The following is a 22,631-nucleotide window of genomic DNA, read 5'->3' on the forward strand; positions in this document are numbered from 1 at the left end:
CTTTGTGTCGGGCAAGAAAAAACAAATCTGATTTACTTCAGATTTACTTAGTTCACCAATTCAAATGATAATCTCCTCCAGAAGTAACCTTGCAGACACATCAAAAAAGCAAATAAACAAACAACAATGTTTAACTAGTTGCCTGGGTATCCAATGGTATAGTCAGACTGACATATTAAAATTATCCATCTCAGATGGGTAGGATTCTGAAATGAGAAAATAATATTAAGCAGACTTTGTTCAGAAAGTACAGAATTTCCTAGAATTGGAAACCAGAGATTACATCTCAGAACAAGGGAACCAAGAAATCCATTCTAGATTTAGAGAAGCATCTGGTATAAATCCAGCCAATCATATAGTGCACAACTACCCAAGAAGTGTCATTTGAGAAGAATCAATGGGACAACAATGTGGAAGGATCACATTGAAAGAATACTACATGTTTTTCAGTTACTATTATAACAAATTACCAGCAATTTAGCAGTTCAAACTGAGACAGACTTATTATTTTACACCTGTGCACATCACAAGTCTGATGCAGATCTCACTGGGGTAAAATCAAAGTGTTGTTTCCTGGGGTTTCTAGGGAAATGGCATAAGTTCAAAGGGAAAAACACATGCTGAGTTGAGGTTGGTTCACTGAGGAGCCAAAGGGTTTGCTAACCTGACTGGAAATGACAGAAACTGGAGAAAATGAGAAAGCAGAGGAGGTATGATGGCTTGATCCCCTGTGTTTTCAGAGATTAAGAGAAAGTGTGCTTTGCCAGTGATCAAGGCTAGTGAGTGGGTGAAACTGGGTCTGTGGTCAAGCTGGAGATCACTGTAGTCTTGGGAAAGCAGGCAGTCAGTCTCACAAGGGACTACTGGTGAAAATACTCTCCTTGGCCAAATTTTATTCAAACGCCTCTGAATTTTTTTTTCACATGTGCCTTGGCTTTGGGGCTTCCATGTTCATTTCTTATTATCCAATTTCAGTAAAAATCCTGTTAAGTCACTTTAGTCAGAATTCCCCGTCCATGATTTTGATCACCTTTAGTGTGAAATCAGATTTCTCATCCTCCACCAAATTCCCCAGGTATGTCTGATACCCCTGGCCTTCTTTCAGTAACAATCCTTAATGTTGCTTTTCAGTGGCTCCGTGTCTGACTCCCTGAACCTGCTCAAACTCATGTCCATCAAATCGGTGATGCATCCAACCATCGCATCCTCTGTCATCCCCTCCTCCTGCTGTCAATCTTTCCCAGCATCAGGGTCTTTTATAATGAGTTGGCTCTTTGCATCAGATGGACAAAGTACTGGAGCTTCAGCTTCAGGATCAGTCCTTCCAATGAATATTCAGGGTGGATTTCCTTTAGCATTTATTGGTTGGATCTCCTTGCAATCCCTGGGACTGTCAAGAGTCTTCTCCAACACCATAGTTCAAAAGAATCAATTCTCTGATGCTTAACCTTCTTTGATCCAACTCTCACATCCATACATGACTACTGGAAAAGCCATAGCTTTGATCACGTGGACCTTTGTCGGCAAAGAAATGTCTCTGCTTTTTAAAATGTTGTTTAGATTTGTCATAGCTTTTCTTCCAAGGAACAATAAGGTCATTTTATTAAGAATTCCCACTTATCCCTGATATTTCCTCTTAGTAATTTTCCATCCACGGACTCCCACCCTACTTCTCCTTGGCTATAAGCATTCACTTTTCCTTATCGTCTTTGGAATCAAACCCAGCCTTTCTCCTCCCCAGTGCAGTGGTCCCTTCAATTATCATGATGACCCTTCTTAAATGAAAATGGTCTTCCCATTCTTTAACAAGCATCATGAATATTTCTTTAACATCACAAATACCTAGTAAGAAAGGATTGTGTTTAAATCTCTCACCAACAAGGCTCCTATTGACCTACATTGAGTCAACAGATGAGAAGGTAGACGTTCTAGAGATCATCAAAAAGGAGGTAGAGAGATTGTTATATCCATTACATGATTAAACCCTTAAGGGGTCTTCTTGCTCACTGTCAAAAATGGAGCAAACACAGTGAAAGGGGAGCTGATAGTAAAGGAGGGGTCATGCCCTCATCTCTGTTCCAGGGTGTAGGAACTTCAAATCAAGCTTTCATTTGAAAAAAGGAGAGCTTAGATTTAGTAGCCTTGACTGAGAAATTAAAGCTGCCTATATCTCTACTACAGTCTAGTCTTCTCAGTTAAACTAATTAACACAGGGAAGGAAGTAAAGGAAACAGCAGTAGATGTCAAAGGTACATGAATATAAGTAGAGTAATAGGACATTAGAAAGTCAGACCGGAACCAGTTCTCAGAGGATCTGGCTTCTCCAGTTTAAGGCATGTAATTTTGATCTTGTGGGCTACAGGATTCCAGGTGGAAATAATAGGGAGAGTGACTTTAGAAATAAACAAATGACTACCAGGAGACCTGTACTTTTCTTTAGAGTTCTACCATTATTTAACTAAGAACCTGGAGCTAGATAGCTGTAATGTTTGTAGTGTCTCAACTGTAAAAGAGAGGATATTATTATTGTTGAAAGGCATTATTAATACAGTCTCAATGGAAGTTGCTGAACCATTGAAGAAATAAAGTATGAAAGCAAAACAACGTGAAAGATTGAAAGGGGAAGGTGATGGAACTTTTGTTGTTGTTCAGGGGCTAAGTCATGTTTAACTTTTTGAGATCCCATGGACTACAGCACACCAGACCCCCTTGTCCCCCCACCAGGTCAAGGAGTCCAGAGATAAATTAAGGATCTGGGTGCTCTGGTGTAATCTGGAGGAAATAAGCCCCTATATCAGCAAGAGTGATAGTAAAAGAATGGAAGGGTACCTGTAGAGGAAGTTTGATGACAATAGATGGGTATACCTTTTCACATGGGAATAGAAATTGAACAACTATACCTGTCCATTGAAAGCATCTTTAACTCCTCCAGGCAACTTGCCTATTGTTAGAACACTGAATTATATCAGGAAGAAACTTTGCATGTTCTCAAACAGCCTATTTTTAAGGAACATGAATAATTACTCCAGATGGCTGTTTAAATCTGTTGGAATTGTTTCTACTGTACATTCATTGTTTAGAGACCCATTTTGTTAGATTTCAAAGAGAAGTACAAAGTTGCAACAGTCGTCCTAATAAGCATTGATCTCTTTTGTAAGTTTTAAAAATTTCCACCCAGAGAAGGTTAACAGAGATGCTGATAGGAAGATTGTTAATAAATTATGTTGGCAGTGGAGCCAGAGAGCTCTTTCCATTAGAAGACAGTTTTAACTTCTACCGGTTGCTTTGGGTTCCTGTGTATTTGCGTGTGTGTGTGTGTGTGTGTGTGTGTGTGTCTGTGTCTGTGTCTGTGTCTGTGTCTGTGTGTCTGTGTGTGTGTGTGTCTGTGTCTGTGTGCAGAAATGTATCATAACTCCTTGGAAGATGGCCTTAGTTCAATTTTTCACAAATGCAAAATTATTCAGGATAATTTTATCAGGGTGATTCAGTAGAGAGGCACTGACCTTTTTGTTTTCTGCAGCACATTAAAATATGACATTTTCCCTTCGGTTTTCTTCCTTCCTCTCCCCCCCCCTTCCTTTTGTTCTTTGGTTCATCCATTTGTTCATTGATTTGCTCAATTTTTTTTAAGTTTCTCTCCCACATGCATTTAATTCATTAGCCTTAAATAAAAGCTTATTTGTGGCAAGCTGTCTACTATATAACAAAGAGCAAAGCAGCAGGACTATTTCTTCTGGCAGAACAGATACAGACCCAGATCATTTTATTATAGGATGAATCTTGATACTGGACGTTTCTTTAAAACAAACCACAATGAGGTACCACTTCACACCAGTCAGAATGGCTGCGATCCAAAAATCTGCAAGCAATAAATGCTGGAGAGGGTGTGGAGAAAAGGGAACCCTCCTACACTGTTGGTGGGAATGCAAACTAGTACAGCCACTATGGAGAACAGTGTGGAGATTCCTTAAAAAATTGCAAATAGAACTACCTTATGACCCAGCAATCCCACTGCTGGGCATACACACCGAGGAAACCAGAATAGAAAGAGACACATGTACCCCAATGTTCATCGCAGCACTGTTTATAATAGCCAGGACATGGAAACAACCTAGATGTCCATCAGCAGATGAATGGATAAGAAAGCTGTGGTACATATACACAATGGAGTATTACTCAGCCGTTAAAAAGAATTCATTTGAATCAGTTCTGATGAGATGGATGAAACTGGAGCCGATTATACAGAGTGAAGTAAGCCAGAAAGAAAAACACCAATACAGTATACTAACACATATATATGGAATTTAGGAAGATGGCAATGAAGACCCTGTATGCAAGACAGGGAAAGAGACACAGATGTGTATAACGGACTTTTGGACTCAGAGGGAGAGGGAGAGGGTGGGATGATTTGGGAGAATGACATTCTAACATGTATACTATCATTTGAATCGAATCGCCAGTCTATGTCTGACGCAGGATGCAGCATGCTTGGGGCTGGTGCATGGGGATGACCCAGAAAGATGTTATGGGGAGGGAGGTGGGAGGGGGGTTCATGTTTGGGAATGCATGTAAGAATTAAAGATTTTAAAATTAAAAAAAATAATAATAAAATAAAACAATCTTCCTCAGCCATAATCTGGTCCCATCACTTCATGGGAAATAGATGAGGAAAGAGTGGAAACAGTGACAGACTTTATTTTGGGGGGCTCCAAAATCACTGCAGATGGTGATTGCAGCCATGAAATTAAAAGACGCTTACTCCTTGGAAGAAAAGTTATGACCAACCTAGATAGCATATTCAAAAGCAGAGACATTACTCTGCCAACAAAGTTCCGTCTAGTCAAAGCTATGGTTTTTCCAGTGGTCATGTATGAATAAGAGAGTTGGACTGTGAAGAAAGCTGAGCACCAAAGAATTAATGCTTTTGAACTGTGGTGTTGGAGAAGACTCTTGAGAGTCCCTTAGACTGCAAGGAGATCCAACCAGTCCATTCTGAAGGAGATCAGTCCTGGGTATTCATTGGAAAGATTGATGCTGAAGCTGAAACTCCAATAATTTGGTCACATCATACGTAGAGGTGATTCACTGGAAAAGACCATGATGCTGGGAGGGATTGGGGGCAGGAGGAGAAGGGGATGAGAGAGGATAAGATGGCTGATGGCTGGCTGGCGTGTTGCGATTCATGGGGTTGCAAAAAGTCGGACACAACTGAGCGACTGAACTGAACAATCATAATCTACATAGATCCTCTAAACTATCTCCACTCATTTAATCACCTCTGTATTTGCCCGATGGTCAGACATCTGAGAAACATACTCATCAAGAGCACAGCAGCAAACTAAGTTCATTTTTTAGTATTATGTGCAGTAAATAGGTTTCAAATGTTCATGAACTTGGCTCTAAAATTAAGGGGAAACCATGTTTACCTAGAGAAGTGCTTGAAAGTGTTTAGAAGCAGCAAAAAAAAAAAAAAAAAACACAAAAATAAAACAAAAAAACAACACACAATAGGATTGTGACAGATAATATTGAATGGATGAGAGAATAAGAACACCTAAAAGCAGAGAAGAAGAAGGAAAAAATGTACAGACTTAGCATTTATGCAAAAGCAAAGATCTCTAAAATCCTCAAAAAAAAATCTGCAGATTTTATCAAATAATGTTTATAACAGGAACTTGAATCAATAAGAAAATGTTCCCACATAAATCTGATCAGAAAAATTCTTTTAAAATGAAACAAAACAAGACTAAAATAATAAAACAATGGAAGCCATTTATCACCTCTTTATTCAGAATTTTCACTAGAAATTTTAAGTCAAAGTATGAAGAAAAGTTAATAGGACATAATCGTCATAGGTAAAAAAATGTAATCTTTACTATTTGGAAACCATAACATAAATTCTTAGCATGAAAATACAGTAGATTCCATCTAAAATTTTTTGATCTAATAAGTAGTAATAATGAAATGGTTAACTTTCAAGGCAAAAATTAGTAATTTCTTTTTTGTGCTACATCAGAACTACTTCAAAATAATTTTAGACATAATGAAAACAAAAATGTAAATAAGAATAAATTGATCAAGAAATCTTCAGAGACTATATGATTGCAGTTTTAAAATATTTGAAAATGAAAGTGAAGTCACTCAGTAGTGTCTGACTCTTTGTGACCCCCTGGACTATAGCCTACCAGGCTTCTCCATCCATGGGATTTTCCAGGAGTGGGTTGCCATTTCCTTCTCCAGGGGATCTTCCTGACTCAGGGATTGAACCCGGGTCTCCTGCATTGCAGGCAGATGCTTTACCCTCTGAGTCACCAAGGAAGCAATATTATATTAGGGACATTAGAGTTGCATTAAGAGATGTAAGTAGAATTTATTAACTTGAATGAAAATTAAATTCTGAAGTGTGCATTCTCTCCAAATTAATAACAAACACAATTTTAAAAGTCAGTGGGGGTTTTGGATGTGTCTGACAAAAATATTTTCAAGCTTCTCTAAAACAGTTAACGTAGAGAAGATGCAAAAAAAAAATATAGAATGCCTTGTCTTACTGTTATCAGACCACAAAACTAAAATAATTAAGCTGTTATGAAAGCAATCCAGAGATTAAATAAGCAAAATAATTCAATAGCAAAGGAAACTCAGAGATTAAACCATATTTTTTTTTTTGAAATGTTAAATTAAGAACACAATAAAGGTTAAAATTTAAATGACTTGGAAGAGCGAATTATTTTAAAAGCATATCAGAAGGTTACTCTGGATAAGTAAAATTTGATCAATTTCACAGCATCTATCAGTTCAGTTCAGTTCAATTGCTCAGTTATGTCTGACTCTCTGTGACTCCATGAACTGCAGCACACCAGGCTTCCATGTCCATCACTGACTCCCAGAGCTTGCTCAACTTCATGTGCATTGAGTCTGTGATGCCATCCAACCATCTTGTCCTCTGTCATCCCCTTCTCCTCCTGCCTTCAATCTTTCCCAGCATCATGGTCTTTTCCAATGAGTCAGTTCCTGGCATTGGGTGGCCAAAGTATTGGAGTTTCAGCTTCAACATCCCAATGTATAGTCAGGACTGATTTACTTTAAGATGGACTGGTGGAGTTTCCTTGTAGTCCAAGGGACTCTCAAGAGTCTTCTCCAACACCACAGTTCAAAAGCATCAATTCTTCAGTGCTCAGCTTTCTTTATAGTCCAACTCTCACATTCATACATGACTATTGGAAAAAACATGACTATTGGAAAAGCTTTGACTAGATGGACCTTTGTTGGCTGAATAATGTCTCTGCTTTTTTAATATGCTGTCTAGGTTGGTCATAACTTTCCTTCCAAGGAGCAATTGTCTTTTTAATTTCGTGGCTGCAGTCACCATCTGCAGTGATTTTGGAGCCCAAGAATATAAAGTCTGACCACTGTTTCCACTATTTCCCCATCTATTCTCCATGAAGTGATGGAACCGGATGCCATGATCTTAGTTTTCAGAATGTTGAGTTTTAATCCAGATTTTTCACTCTCCTTTTTCATTTTCATCAAGAGGCTCTTTAGTTCCTCTTTACTTTCTGCCATAAGGGTGGTGTCATCTGCGTATCTGAGGTTATTGATATTTCTCCCAGCAATCTTGATTCCAGCTTGTGCTTCATACAGCCCACCATTTTGCATGATGTACTCTGCATGTAAGTTAAATAAGAAGGGTGACAATATACAGCCTTGACATACTCCTTTCTGATTTGGAACAAGTCTGTTGTTCCATGTGCAGTTCTCACTGTTGCTTCTTGACCTGCATACAGATTTCTCAGGAGGCAGGTCAGGTGGTCTGGTATTCCCATCTCTTTAAGAACTTTTCACAGTTTGTTGAGATCCACACAGTCAAAGACTTCACACCATCTATATTAAGATAGTTTGCACAAGTATTAATATGTTATTGAAATATTTCAGTGTTACAATTCTTGACATGTATGGATACTAATCTGTAGGGAAAAAATTCACAAGTAGTTTCCAAATTTGGAAAGGAAAAAAAAACAGAACATAATATTATACTTTATAATTGAAAATTTTAAAAATATTATACATAGAAATCATAATTAAGCAATTATACAGCAAATAATAAATTCAGGTTTTTTTTAAGTGTCAGGACATGTGTTTCTCATATGCCAGAAAATTCTTATAAGCAGGGAAAAGATGAACATCCAGTAGAAAAATGAGGTATAGTTATTAATAAGTAAGTAACACCAAAAGGAACAAAACTGGAATATTCAAGTCTTTCAGTCATTCAACACATGTTTTTCTGAATTGCCTATAATGTGGCAGGAACAAACAAAATGCTAGGGATAGTGCAGAATAGAGAACATAAACAATGTCCTAGTATCTGTTTATAAAAGGGAAACAAAAATACAAGACACTTTCAGGTAACAGTATGTCTTGTAAATGCAACGAAAGAGGGTAGTCTAATAGAGAATCCCTGGAATGGATCAAAGGCCTTTTGCTTAGAGTTCTCAGGGAAGACCTCTCTGGGGTGGTGATACACAAGCTCAGTCCTGAATCAAGAGAAGGGCCCAGTTTTACAGCAGTTCCAGTGTGTTCCTATCAAGGGAAAAGAAAGACAATGCCTTAAGGAACAGAAGAGCAGTGTGGATAAAGCTTTAGAGGATGGGAGTGGGTTGGAGGAAGCTGTGGGAAAGAGTGAATAGCCGAGTATTAAATTAGACCAAGCAGTTAGGAAGGGACCCTATTTAATAAGACCAATTATTTAGATTTCATTCTAATAGTCAGAAGACCTTTTGGAAGGATTTTAGGAGGATGGATTCACTTTATTAAAGGATCCTTCCACTGCTCTCTGGAGAAGATACTGTCAATTATAAGAAATGAAGCAAGAAAAAAAAAAAAAGTAGGAGATAGAACCTTGGAGCAGGCAAGAGAGGACTGTGACAAAATAAAGCAACACCAATATATTTTCTATAATATTGACAAAGATTAAAGTAATATCATGGAATGGATGTGTGGACATGGGGCAGGGAAGGGGGCATGGGATTAATTGGGAGATTGGGAATGACATAAATGCACGGATGCCAAAAGCTCAGTCACTAAATCCTGTCCAACTATTTGGGATCCCATGGACTGCAGCCCACCAGGCTCCTCTGGCTATGGGATTTTCCAGGCAAGACTACTGGAGTGGGTTGACATTTCCTCCCCCAAGGGATCTTCCCAACCCTGGGGTCAGACCTGCATCTCCTGTGTCTCCTGCATTGGCAGGCAGATTCATTACCACTGAGCCACCTGGAAGTATATTTGCACTACCTTGTGTAAAATGGACTTCCCAGGTAGCACAGTGGTATAGAATCTGCCTGCTAATGCAGGAGGTGCAAGAGACGCAGCCTTGATCCCTGGGTTGGGAAGATCCCCTGGAGAAGGGAATAGCAACCCACTCCAGTATTCTTGCCTGGGAAACCCCTTGGACAGCGGGCTGCAGTCAATGGGGTCACAACTTGGACAAGACTGAAATCTCTGAGCACAGCACACACAGCACATTTATTAAAGCTCTGCTAACTAGTTGCATATACTATGACCAGAAATTTAGCCTCATAAATAATTATCCTAGTAGAATAATTGAATCAATTTCCAAAGATTTAATACTATAATTTTATCTCAGATCTATTTATAATATGGAAAAAGTAGAAGTGCCCAAACTAGCCTTCAAGGGAGAATTGGTAAATAAATCATGCTTTGTTCATTTCATAGACTGATCACTCAGAAATCATTAAAAATGACATTGCAAACCTCCACTTAATGAATTGAAATAGCATGCAGTGATCAATTTTGTTAATACACATGTCCATGTAAATATATATATATATATATACACACACACAGACTATTATAAACCAGAATACTGATTATTATAATTTATGAGTGTGAGATTGTGATCTAATTTTTGATATATTTGTATTCTGTTGTACTTCCATCATGTAATAAACTTTTTAAACTTTATTAAAAGAAGCAAGTAAAAACACAAGCTGTATTTAATGTACTGTTATTGTTCAGTTGTTAAGTCATGTATGACTCTTTGTGACTGCATGGATTGAAGCATGATAGCCTTCCCTGTCCTTCACTATCTCCCAGAGTTTCCTCAGATTTATGTCCATTGAGTTGGTGATGCGATCTAACCATCTCATCCTGTCACCCCCTTCTCCTCCTGCCCTCAATCTTTTTCAGCATCAAGGTCTTTTCCAATGAGTCTACTCATTTAATAATATGAGAATATATTATTAAAACCATATGGAACTGCCATCAAAATTATTTGTACTTTATAGGTATTATAAACTTTTATAACGACCTGCTTAATAAATTTTTACTATTGAAAAACTGACTTTCATAGGGCTATTGCGTTCATAGCTGGATAACCATCAACGGTTTTTATATATCACTCAGATCGCCTTAATACTGGCCTGTATTTTGACACTTCCATCCTTATCTCTCAGTTCATGTTTGACATGGCAGCACCTCTGAGCTTAACCTGTAGTTTCCCCCAGAGGCCAGCCTGAATGACTCAAGATTCCACTCTACTACCATCAGCTGGTAAATTCTTCCTCTTTATTTTGGCTCAGCTCTAGAACTTTTCACTTCAGATTTTTCTCTGATCCTACTAAAGAGCAGTTTCTCCTTAGAGTTTCCTTAATCCCAGTATTCCTGTCTACGTTTCTCGGTCAGATTGTGAATGCATAGGAAGAAGAAAGGTGCTGGTGAATTATCTCTTTATTGCGTTTGGTTCAGGCTCTGGGACACAATAGGTACTAAATATATGGTGAAGGTGAAAGAGAGGAGATAAAAACCTGGCTTAAAACTCAGCGTTCAAAAAATTAAGATCAAGGCATCTGATCCTATCACTTTATGACCACAGGAAGGAAAAAGTGGAAGCAGTGCCAGATTTTATTTTCTTGGACTCCAAAATCACTGGATGGTGACTGCAACCATGAAATTAAAAGACCCTTGCTCCTTGGAAGGAAAGCTATGACACACTTAAACAGTGTATTAAAAAGTAGAGACATCGTTTTGTCTGTAAAGGTCCATATAAAGCTATGGTTTTTCCAGTAGTCATGTATGGATGTCAGAGTTGGACAATAAAGAAGGCTTGCTGCTCCTGCTGCTGCTAAGTCACTTCAGTCATGCCTGACTCTGTGCAACCACATAGACGGCAGCCCACCAGACTCCACCATCCCTGGGATTCTCCAGGCAAGAACACTGGAGTGGGTTGCCATTTCCTTCTCCAATGCATGAAAATGAAAAGTGAAAGTGAAGTCGCTCAGTCGTATCCGACTCCTATTAGTGCCAAAGAATTGATGCTTTTGAACTGTGGTGCTGGAGAAGCCTTTTGAGGGGCCCTTGGACTGCAAGGAGATCAAACCAGTCAATCCTAAAGGAAATCAACCTTGAATATTCATTGGAAGGACTGATGCTTAAGCTGAAGCTCCAATACTTTGGCGATCTGATGCAAAGATCCAGTTCAGTTCAGTCGCTCAGTCGTGTCCGACTCTTTGTGACCCCATGAATCACAGCACGCCAGGCCTCCCTGTCCATCACCAACACCTGGAGTCCACTCAAACTCATGTCCATTGAGTCGGTGATGCCATCCAGCCATCTTATCCTCTGTCTTCCCCTTCTCCTCCTGCCCACAATCCTTCCCAGCATTAGGGTCTTTTCCAATGAGTCAACTCTTTGCATGAGGTGGACAAAGTATTGGAGCTTCAACTTCAACATCATTCCTTCCAATGAACAACCCCCCCACCCCACCAGGCCTGATATCCTTTAGGATGGACTGGTTGGATCTCCTCGTAGTCCAAGGGACTCTCGAGAGTCTTCTCCAACACCACAGTTCAAAAGCATCAATTCTTCAGCACTCAGCTTTCTTAACAGTCCAACTCTCACATCCATACATGACCACTGGAAAAACCATAGCCTTGACTAGATGGACATTTGTTGACAAAGTAATATCTCTGCTTTTCAACATGCTATGTAGATTGGTCATAACTTTCCTTCCAAGGAGTAAATGTCTTTTAATTTCATGGCTGCAATCACCATCTGCAGTGATTTTGGAGCCTAAGAATATAAAGTCTGACACTGTTTCCACTGTTTCCCCATCTATTTCCCATGAAGTGATGGGACCAGATGCCATGATCTTCGTTTTCTGAATGGTGAGCTTTAAGCCAACTTTTTCACTCTCCTCTTTCACTTTCATCAAGAGGCTTTTTAGTTCCTCTTCACTTTCTGCCATAAGGGTGGTGTCATCTGCATATCTGAGGTTATTGATATTTCTCCCGGCAATCTTAATTCCAGCTTGTGCTTCTTCCAGCCCAGCATTTCTCATGAAGTACTCTGCATAGAAGTGAAATAAGCAGGGTGACAATATACAGCCTTGACATACTCCTTTTCCTATTTGGAACCAGTCTGTTTTTCCATGTCCAATTCTAACTGTTGCTTCCTGACCTGCATATAGGTTTCTCAAGAGGCAGGTCAGGTGGTCTGGTATTCCTATCTCTTTCAGAATTTTCTATAGTTTATTGTGGTCCACACAGTCAGAGGCTTTGGCATAGTCAATAAAGCAGAAATCAATGTTTTTCTGGAACTTTCTTGCTTTTTCCATGATCCAGCAGATGTTGGCAATTTGATCTCTGGTTCCTCTGCCTTTTCTAAAACCAGCTTGAGCATCTGGAAGTTCACGGTTCATGTACTACTGAAGCCTGGCTTGCAGAATTTTGAGCAGTACTTTACTAGTGTGTGAGATGAGTGCAATTGTGCAGTAGTTTGAGCATCCAACTCACTGGAAAAGATTGAAGGCAAAAGGAGACGGATGAGGATAAAATGTTTAGATAGCGTAACTGACTCAATGGGCACTAATCTGAGTAAATTCTGGGAGATAGTGAAGGACAGTGGAGCCTGGCATGCTACAGTCTGTGGGGTTACAAAGAGTCAGACACGACTTAGCGACAGAACAGCAACAACAATAGGCCAGACTGAATCAAAGCATGGAGTCATCATAGGTACACATACACTCACACAGGGGTATACATGTGACATTATTATGAGTAATGTATGCATTACTCTTTAAAAACAAATGAATCAGAAAATACTTAATGTTGTACATTGTGAAGAATTTGCACATTAAAATAATGTGATTCCAATATACATATATTAGAATTGTTAGTCAAAAAAAAGAAAAAAAAATCTGATGATATCAAATGATGGTGAGAATGTGGAGCAACAAGAACTCTAATTGCTGGTAAGAATTCCAAATTGTATGGCCATTGTAGAAGACAGCTTGGGAGGTCCTTACAAAACTAAGTGTCCTTTTACCATACAATCCAGGATCATGCCCTTCAATATTTATCCATATGTGTTAAAAATTGTGTGTCTACATAAACACTGCAGGCAATATTTATATCATCTCCATTCATAATTAAACAACTGAGATGCACTTAAAAAGACAGATAGATAAGCTGTGGTATATCCATACAGTGAAATCACTTCTCAGGGATAAAAAAGAAATGAGCCATTCAGCCATGAAAAGGCATGGATGTATGCTAAGTTGCTTCAGTTATGTCTGACTCCATGCAACCTTGTAGCCTGTAGCCTTCCCAGCTCTTCTGTCCATGGGATTCTCCAGGCAAGAATAATGGAGTGGGTTGCCATGCCCTCCTCCAAGTGATCTTCCCAACCCAGGGATCAAACCCACATCTCTTACGTCTCCTGAATTGACAAGTGTGTTCTTTACCATGAGAGCCACCTGGGAAGCCCAAAAAGAATGAAGGGAAATTTAATGCATGTTACTTAGAGAAGCCAGTCTTTAAAGGTTCCATACTGTACGATTCCAATTACATAGCGTTCCGAAAGAGGCAAACTGTATAAAGTGTAGCAAGATTGCCATGAGTAGCAAGGTTGCCAAGAATTCAAGGTAGAGGAGGAAGGATGAATGGATGGAGCACAGTAGAATTTTAGGGTAATAGACTACTCTGTATGATACTGTAAAGGTAAATTCATGACACTGTACGTTTGTCCAGATACACAGAACTGCACCAAGTTTAAACTCTTATTTAAACTATGAACTTTAATTAATAATAATGTATCAATGTTGTTTCATCAAGTCTAACACATGCACCACAGTAATGGGAGATGTTGGCTTCCCTGGTAGCGTAGGTAGTAGAGTATCCAGCTGCAGTGTAGGAGACCCAGATTCGATCCTTGTGTGGGGAAGATCCTCTGGAGAAGGGAATGGCAACCCACTCTAATATTCTTGCCTGGAGAATCCCATTTACAGAGGAGCCTGGCAGGCTGCAGTCAATGGGGTAACAAAAATTCAGACATGACTGAGGGACTAAGCACAAAATGAGAGATGTTAATAACTGGGAAATTGTATGGGAAGGGAGGGATTATATGAGAATTTTTTTTAAACCATCTGCTCAATTTTGTAAATCTAAAACTGCTTAAAAAATAAAGTCTATGAATTAAAAGAGAATAAATGAGTTGACTGTTTAACGGAGGTTTGTTCTAAAGCTTTCTCGACCTAACCATTGATTCAGATGGAAACCTGAGTGATATTTTAATTGAAGACAGGATTAGATCTGAGGTGCTGTCTATGGTGTGTGCACTAGAGTTCTCTGTAGCCTGAAATATTACTTGTCCTGGGATAGACTATGTGCAATTAGGTGCTTAACAATCGGAGTCTATTGCTCCTTTGTGTAAATCTCTCCAGTAGTTTCCAATTGCACTTAAAATGAAATCCAAATCATGGGGTCTGGCAGGAGCTGCCCACCTGCTACTCTGCTCAGTGTACTGTAGCTCAATCAGAATTTTTCTCTTTGTCGTCCTCTCTGAGCTCACATGAACCACACACTTGTTATTTAGACTTCTTGAAAACATATTGCATCACTCCATTGGCTCCTTTTCAGAGCTCTTATGAGTATGAACAGCAGTGGCGTATCCTTTTCTTTCTGCCTTTTTCTATCCACTCTGTCACCACAGTCATTCTCTCTGGCACTGTCCTCTTGCATTTTCTTCATTGTGCTTATTTTTGGTCAAATACATTTTTTTATTATCAGATGATCACTACTAGAAGGTAAGAGCCCTCCAAAGCACAGATCTTGCTTATCTTCTCACCACTGCTTCCCCAATGCCTAGAATATTGTCTGTCATATAACGGGTTGTTGGGCTTTCCAGATGGTGCTAGCTGTAAAGAACCGGCCTGTCAATGCAGGAGACTTAAGATCATGGGGTTTGATCCCTGGGTTGGGAAGATCTCCTAGAGGACAGCATAGTAACCCATTCCAGTATTCTTGCCTGGAGAATTCCATGGACAAAGGACCCCAGAGGGCTATAGTCCATAGGGTTATAAAGACTTGGGTACCATTGAAGCAACTTAGCATGCACAAATAGTGGGTTGTTACTGTTTAGTTGCTAAGTCATGTCCGACTCTTTTGCAACCCCATGGACAATAGCCTGCCAGGCTCCTCTGTACATGGGATTTCCCAGGCAAGAATACTGGGGTGGGTATCCATGCTCTCCTCTAAAGGATCTTTCCAACCCAGGAATCAAACCTGGGTCTTCTGAACTGGCAGGTGGATTCTTTGTTGTTGTTGTTGTTCAGTTGCTCAGTTATGTCCAACTCTTCGCAACCCCTTGGACTGCAACACTACAGGCTTCCCTGTTATTCACCATCTCCCAGAGTTTGCTCAAACTCACATCCATTGAGTTGGTAATGCCACCCAACCATCTCAACCTCTGTCATCTCTCTCTCCTCCTGCCTCAATCTTTTCCAGCATCAGAGTCTTTCCCAATAAGTTAGTTGTTTGCGTCAGGTGGCCAAAGTATTGGAGTATCAGCTTCAGCATCAGCCCTTCCAATGAGTATTCAGAGTTGACTTCCTTTAGGATTGACTGGTTTGATTTCCTTGATGTCCAAGGGACTCTTTACCACTGACCATATAGTAGGTACTCCATACTTAATCACTGAGTTAAAAATGGAGAAACATATGAAGATGAGATTAAGGTCATAGGACACAAAAGTCTGGTTAGTTTGTCCTGGGCTCCTCTATAAATTCTCAGTTTTGCCATAGCTTCCTCTTGCATAAAATGAGGCTTTCAGACTACATGAGAACTCAAGTCTTTTTTAACTCAGAAATCCTGCATTCTTCAATGGTTCAAAATGATTGAGATTCCACTAGAGAGCTGCTAATTGGCTATATTCTATTAGCAGTGCAGTTTCTGTGGTGATCTATGTCAGTTCACTACACTGGAACCACCTTTCAGAGTGACATTGTCGCACATCTGGTCAAATAAATGAATGTTCCCAACTGGATTGATGCTTTTGGCAGGAAAATCAAGTACTAATGCCACATGACCTCTCCTTCATAAAATAGAAAATGTGTTATGATCTGCACTATCAGGCAATGAAACAGTTGCCTTTCTATTTTCCTGTTTTTTTTTTTTCTTCATGGAGTCATCCACTGACCAACACCTGGCACTCCACCCCATCATAAAGAGGATCCAAAGTCTGTGTGTGCCCTTGCTGTATCCTGTTTGTGTGGAAAACCTCAGAATCTATTACATCAATCATTACTTTAAGTAAATTATGTTCCAATATTACAAAACACAGTGTCTGTGTGATTTAAAACCTCAGTGGATATTCTCATTGTGGGGAGGCCAGATCCTCAGGAGACCCAGCATAAACCCAAGTTGCTGCTGCCCCAGAAAAGGGCAGATTTCCTGCAGTGCTGTTTCCTGGGGTATGTGCAGACTTTTTAGCAGGAGGATTAGGGACTCCGAGTCCTTCCTTGGGACTTCCCAGGTGGTGTCAGTGGTAAAGATGTGTGTTGTGTGTTAGTCTCTCAGTCCTGCCCAACTCTCTGTGACGCCATGGACTGGAGCCCACCAGGCACTTCTGTCCATGGGATTTTATGGGCGAGAATACTGGAACCTGCCTGCAAATGCAGGAGACGTAGAAGATGCAGGTTCAATCCCTGGGTCAGGAAGATCCCTGGAGAAGGGCATGGTGACCCACTCCAGTATTCTTGCCTGGAGAATCCCACGGACAGAGGAACCCGGCATCAGTCCTTCCAATGAGTAGTCAGAGTTGACTTCCTTTAGGATTGACTGGTTTGATCTCCTTGCTGTCCAAAGGACTCTTTACCACTGACAATATAGTGGGTACTCCATACTTAATCACTGAGTTAAAAATGGAGGAACATATGAGGATGAGATTAAGATCATAGAACACAAAAGTCTGGTTAGGTTGTCCTGCTGCTGCTGCCGCTAAGTCACTTTAGTCATGCCTGACTCTGTGCAACCGCATAGACGGCAGCCCACCAGACTCCCCCATCCCTGGGATTCTCCAGGCAAGAACACTGGAGTGGGTTGCCATTTCCTTCTCCAATACATGAAAGTGAAAAGTGAAAGTGAAGTCACTCAGTCCTGTCTGACTCTTAGCGAATCCATGGACTGCAGCCCACTGGGCTCTCCGTCCATGAGATTTTCCCAGGCAAGAGTACTGGAGTGGGGTGCCATTGTCTTCTCCGAGGTTGTGCTGGGATCCTCTATAAATTCTCAACTTTTCCACAGCTTCCTTTTCCATAAAATGAGGCTTTCAGTCTACATGAGAACTGAAGTGTTTTTTAAGTCTGAAAGTCCATAGGGTCGCAAAGAGTCTGACATTACAGAAGAGACTTAGCACGCACATACACACAGCCCTTTCTTATAGAAGTTCATTAACTGGTAACGACAAGACAACCGGTGTACATATTAATCTTCTGTCTTAAATAACTGTTTCCTGCCTCAAATCTCATCCCTTTGGTCATGGAATTCGAGCCATTTCTTACAACACTGATGCATCTTGAACATTTTACCCTTTGCTCTCTTGCTGGAGGTGAAACAGCCTGTGGCAGATGAGTCACTCATGCAAAGTAATGGTACTTTGTAGAGCCAGTGCCTTCTGCCAAAAAGCCCCAGAAAGTCCCCACACTAGAGTGATAAATGACATTCAGGGACCCCCTAACAAGGCTGTGAGATCGTACTGTTCTCTCTCAACCAGATCCTAGCAAATAAAATGCTAATGTTGAAAAAATGAGAAGATAAAATTGAAGAAAAAGGATTCAGTATTAACCCAAGGCAACTGAAACACCAAAGGAACCATATATATTTCTCAAATCTAGATGAGGAATGGAAACTGCTACCAGGAGATAAACAATACATTTTAAAATGCCAGACATACATATTTGCTTGGTAAGCATTACTTTCTTCCTTATTATAAAACAAATGTCATCTTCTGTTTGCTGAAGTCCAAGAGTAGCAGTGCTTTGGGGAGTTTTCTAGGTGCATAACGCATGGGAGAAACAGGGCTGAATGTGGCACTGTCTTGCTTCATTGAGCTTTCCCACTAGTGTTCTTGTTTAGTTACTGAGTTGTGTCCAACTCTTTGTGATCCCATGGACTATAGCACGCCAGGCTTCCCTAGCCTTCAAACTGAAAGTTTGCTCAAACTCATGTCCATTGAGTTGGTGATGCCATCCAACCATCTCATCCTCTGTCACTCACTTCTTCTCCTCTACTGGAGGAGAAACACATGCAAATATTCTTTTTTAATTAATTTTTTCTGATGTGAACCACCTTTATAAAAGTCTTTACTGAATTTATTATAATACTGCTTCTGTTTCATGTTTTGGTTTTTTGGCTGTGGGATTTTAACTCTCCAACAAGGGATAGTACCTGCACCTTCTGCATTGGAAAGCAAAGTCTTAACCACTGGACTACCAAGGAAGTCCCCAAACATTCTTAAAGATTAAATGAAATAAGTTCCAATGAGAAGTTTGGCAGGACACGGCTAAAAGCCTAGCTGTGTGTGATTAATCTGAGTCAGAAATTGGAAAGAGACCGCAGAAGGTTTATTATTCTTTCTGTGCTTTGCAGAAGGCTTAGTTTGTGAGATGCAGAAAGAAAATTATGAGTTAAGACTTGATGACAAAAAATATTGATTATTATGTTTAAGGTATCTGGAGTAAAGAAGGTGAGAAGCTGGTTGTAATCTCCAACCAGAAAAAAAAAAAAAAAAAAGGAAAATACAGTATTAAGTAAGCCCAGGACAGAGGAGAAGTGGGTTATGAAGAGAAATTTAATGTTGAGTTTAAAAGTTCCAGTTTATTCTAGAACTAAGGGGGAGTTAAATGTAAGAGGTTTTTCTGCTTATTTGTTTTAGTTACTGGCTTAATGAGGGAAGTGACTTCAGTCTGAGAAAAGTTTCCATTCTAAAACTGATAGCAAGTTTCCTTGGTGGCTTAGTGGTAAAGAATCCACCTGTTAATGCAGGAGACACACCACATGTTCTATCTCTGATCCACGAAGATCCCACAGGCCGTGGAACAACTAAGCCCGTGTGCATAACTACTGAGCCTTCACCCTAGAGCCCATGCACCACAATTGCTAAGCTGTGTGCTGCAACTATTAAAGCCCATGAACCTGCAGCCTGTGCTCTGCAAAAAGAAAAGCCACCACAATGGGAAGCCCACGCACCACAACAGAGAGTAGCCCCACATGCCACAGCTAGAGAAAGCCTGCCTGCAGCAAACAAGATCCAGCACAGCCACAAAAAATAAAATAAAATAAAATCATGTGCTTAGTCACTCAGCTGTGTCCAACTCTCCATCACCCCATGGACTGTAACGCACTGGGTTCCTTTGTCCATGATAGTTCCCAGACAAGAATACTGGAGTGGGTTGCTGTTTCCTTCTCCTGGGGATCTTCCCAACCCAAGGATTGAACCTGGGTCTCCTGTGTCTCCTGCAGTAGCAGGCAGATTCATTACCACTAAGGCTACCTGGAAAGCCCAAATAAAATTATTAAAAAAGAAAATTGATGGCAAAGAAGCATACACACACACACACACACACAACATTGTAAACAGACACAGGGGCAAGCAAACTAAGTGTGTCTATTAAATTCATTCCTTGTGCTATTATTCATTGTTATTACAATATATGTTTGCTGTCACAACTTAAGCTGCTGCAGCTATTAATATATATTTCCAAACAGATTTCTAAGCGGTGACACTAACACTGATGGAAATCTGCTTTGTGAACTGAAGGATATAATGTGCAGTAGACATCAGTCAATCACAAGAGCATGAGAGAAGTATTATGAAATGAGCTGACAGGACAAGAACCAGTATTACCAGGAAGTCGCCATGGGAAGTAGAAAGCAGGGCCAGGCCAGAGGTGGGTGGTGGTGACTGACCGCTGTGATTGTGCCAAGGGAGAAAGGCTCAATAGACACTTGGCTCCTAGAACCGTCTGCATGTCCTCACTGCCATGGGCATGGACCACCTCCCAGTTTCCTCAGGGCATTCACTAGGAGGAAGGAGGACTCTCAGATCTTTCCAGGTATGATTTTGGCAGTTCCAGGAACCGAGTAAGTCAGAGCAATCTAATGAGAGCCATTTGTACTCTATACTGGTGAGGCAACTCTGGAGCTGAGGGTAGAAATTTGGGTAACAAAGGAGTATAGAATATAGTACATATTCTGTGAGCTCTTACCATCCGATTGAAGTGTCAAGGCACACTTGACATTGACGTAGCTCTCTCCCACATAAAATCTCAAGGCAACTTTTGTATATTCACAAATCAAAATTTCCCCTTGTATTACCCTTTATTTTGTTTCACATTCCATAACCAACCCCTGTTTCTACCTTTCCCACAGGACTCTGTGATGTATTTACCATATGCCCTATTTTCATATAATTAAAAATAATCATATAAGTACAGGAAGATGTGCTGTGCTATATGTAGGGGGGGTCCTGTTTCTAGGAAACTTGTGAATGATGAATGCAGTTTTGATAAAGTTATTTAACTCTGGTTGCAAATATTTTCTGTTATATTTTGGCTTACCTCACTCTCAGATGGTGAAAAAGCCACCTGCGATGCAGGAGACCTGAGTTCCATCCCTGGGTTGGGAAGAGCCCTTGGAGAAGGGAATTATTACCCACTCCAGTATCCTTGCTTGGAGAATTCCATGGACAGAGAAACCTGGGGGCTACAGTCCATGGGGTTGCAAACAGTTGGACACGACTGAGTAACTAACACTCTGAGTCATTGATTACAGTCCTTATTCTTTCTGTTTCCCCAAGTTCTATTGCTTGATGCAATTTTCCTGAGTAAACCAACTTAACTCTGTTTATTTCTACCTGATACACTTTGTTTTAACCTTTCCTTAGCCTCTCAATTGTCATCATGGAGAGTCATTTCTATTTCTCTACAAAATGGTATATACATGGGAGCTGGATATTTCATATGCATGTATAGATTTCAAAGGTTAAAATATGTGAAATTAATCTCAAAATTGAAAATATTATATGTGAAATTAATCTCAAAATTGAAAATATTATACTTATTTATTTGTGACCTCTATTAATTAGAAAGTGTATTTGTATTGGTTTTGTTATTTATACCTAAGAAGTTGACCAAAATGTTAAAAATGTCATCATATTTAGTATACTAGATACCAGTGCTGGTGTAGTTAAATGAAAATTAAATTTGATCACTGAAAAATCAGTGCAAACTTTTGTTTTGAAGATGACAATGTGAAATAAGTCTTGGAAACTTATTATCTTTGGCTTTATTAATTTGATTTCCATCAATCACTAAAATATATTACTTTGAATCAAGAATGATGATCACAACATTATTTATTAATTAGGGATTCCCAGGTGTCGCAATGGTGAAAATCTGCCTGCCAAGGCAGGAGATATAGGTTGGATTTCTTGTGGAGAAGATCCCCTGGAGGAGGAAATGGCAATCCACTCCAGTATTCTTGCCTGGAAATTCCCATGAACAGAGGAGCCTGGCAGGCTGTAGTCCATAGGGTCAAAAAGAGTCGTGTGCAACTGAGCAAATAAACATCTTATTAATTAATTAAGCAAGTTTTTATTGAGCTACTACTATGAGCTGGACATCATTCTAGGATTTGGAGAGAAGCATCCATTCTTTCATAAAGCTTCCATTCTAGCTATGGAGCCTGACATTGATTAGAGCTAACATACTGTCTTATGGAGGGAGTTATTTTAGGCACCATTGGGAGACTTTTCCAAAGAGATGACACTTGAGCAGAGACTGAATTAGATGAGAAAGTAAGCCTTGAGATACCTGGGGAAAACATTTACAATAGTAAAATCTGTAAACTACTCTAATACACAGCAATAGTGAATTTTAAATGCTTGATATGTTTACATTATCTTAGTCTGCCCAGGGAAGTTGTTCAAAACTGTTGATCTAGAGTAAGTATTGATATAAGAACTACTTTCCTTTCATAAATTGAATAAGCAATACATTTTATGGACATCCCTCATAAAATGGATTCATATGTAATAGGCGAGAGGATCTCTTATGTAATGACAAACCTAATTTTCTTATTCAGGTTTACTAAGATTTCTCCTTCCTGGGTGTAAATGTAGGGTTTTACTATCGTCAAACTACAGTTTCTTTCCACATTCTCTTGGATCAGACAAATTAATCCTAAAGGAAATCAACTCTGAATACTCACGGGAAGGACTAATGTTGAAGCTGAAATTCCAATACTTTGGCCACCTGATGTAAAGATCTGACTCATTGG

The 22,631-nt window shown here is 39.8% G+C and overlaps 1 long non-coding RNA gene across 1 annotated transcript in view; it reads left to right on the forward strand.

Annotated features, from left to right (window-relative positions):
- Nucleotides 1–20,258: 20,258 nt before the first annotated feature.
- Nucleotides 20,259–22,631, forward strand: part of LOC138442202 (uncharacterized) — a 147,095-nt gene continuing 144,722 nt past the window's right edge. The window contains exon 1 of the long non-coding RNA XR_011257568.1: nt 20,259–20,407. This is a non-coding gene — a long non-coding RNA (uncharacterized lncRNA). The remainder of the gene's footprint in view (nt 20,408–22,631) is intronic.

Source organism: Ovis canadensis, chromosome 6 (genome assembly GCF_042477335.2).
Source record: "Ovis canadensis isolate MfBH-ARS-UI-01 breed Bighorn chromosome 6, ARS-UI_OviCan_v2, whole genome shotgun sequence".
NCBI lineage: Eukaryota > Metazoa > Chordata > Mammalia > Artiodactyla > Bovidae > Ovis > Ovis canadensis.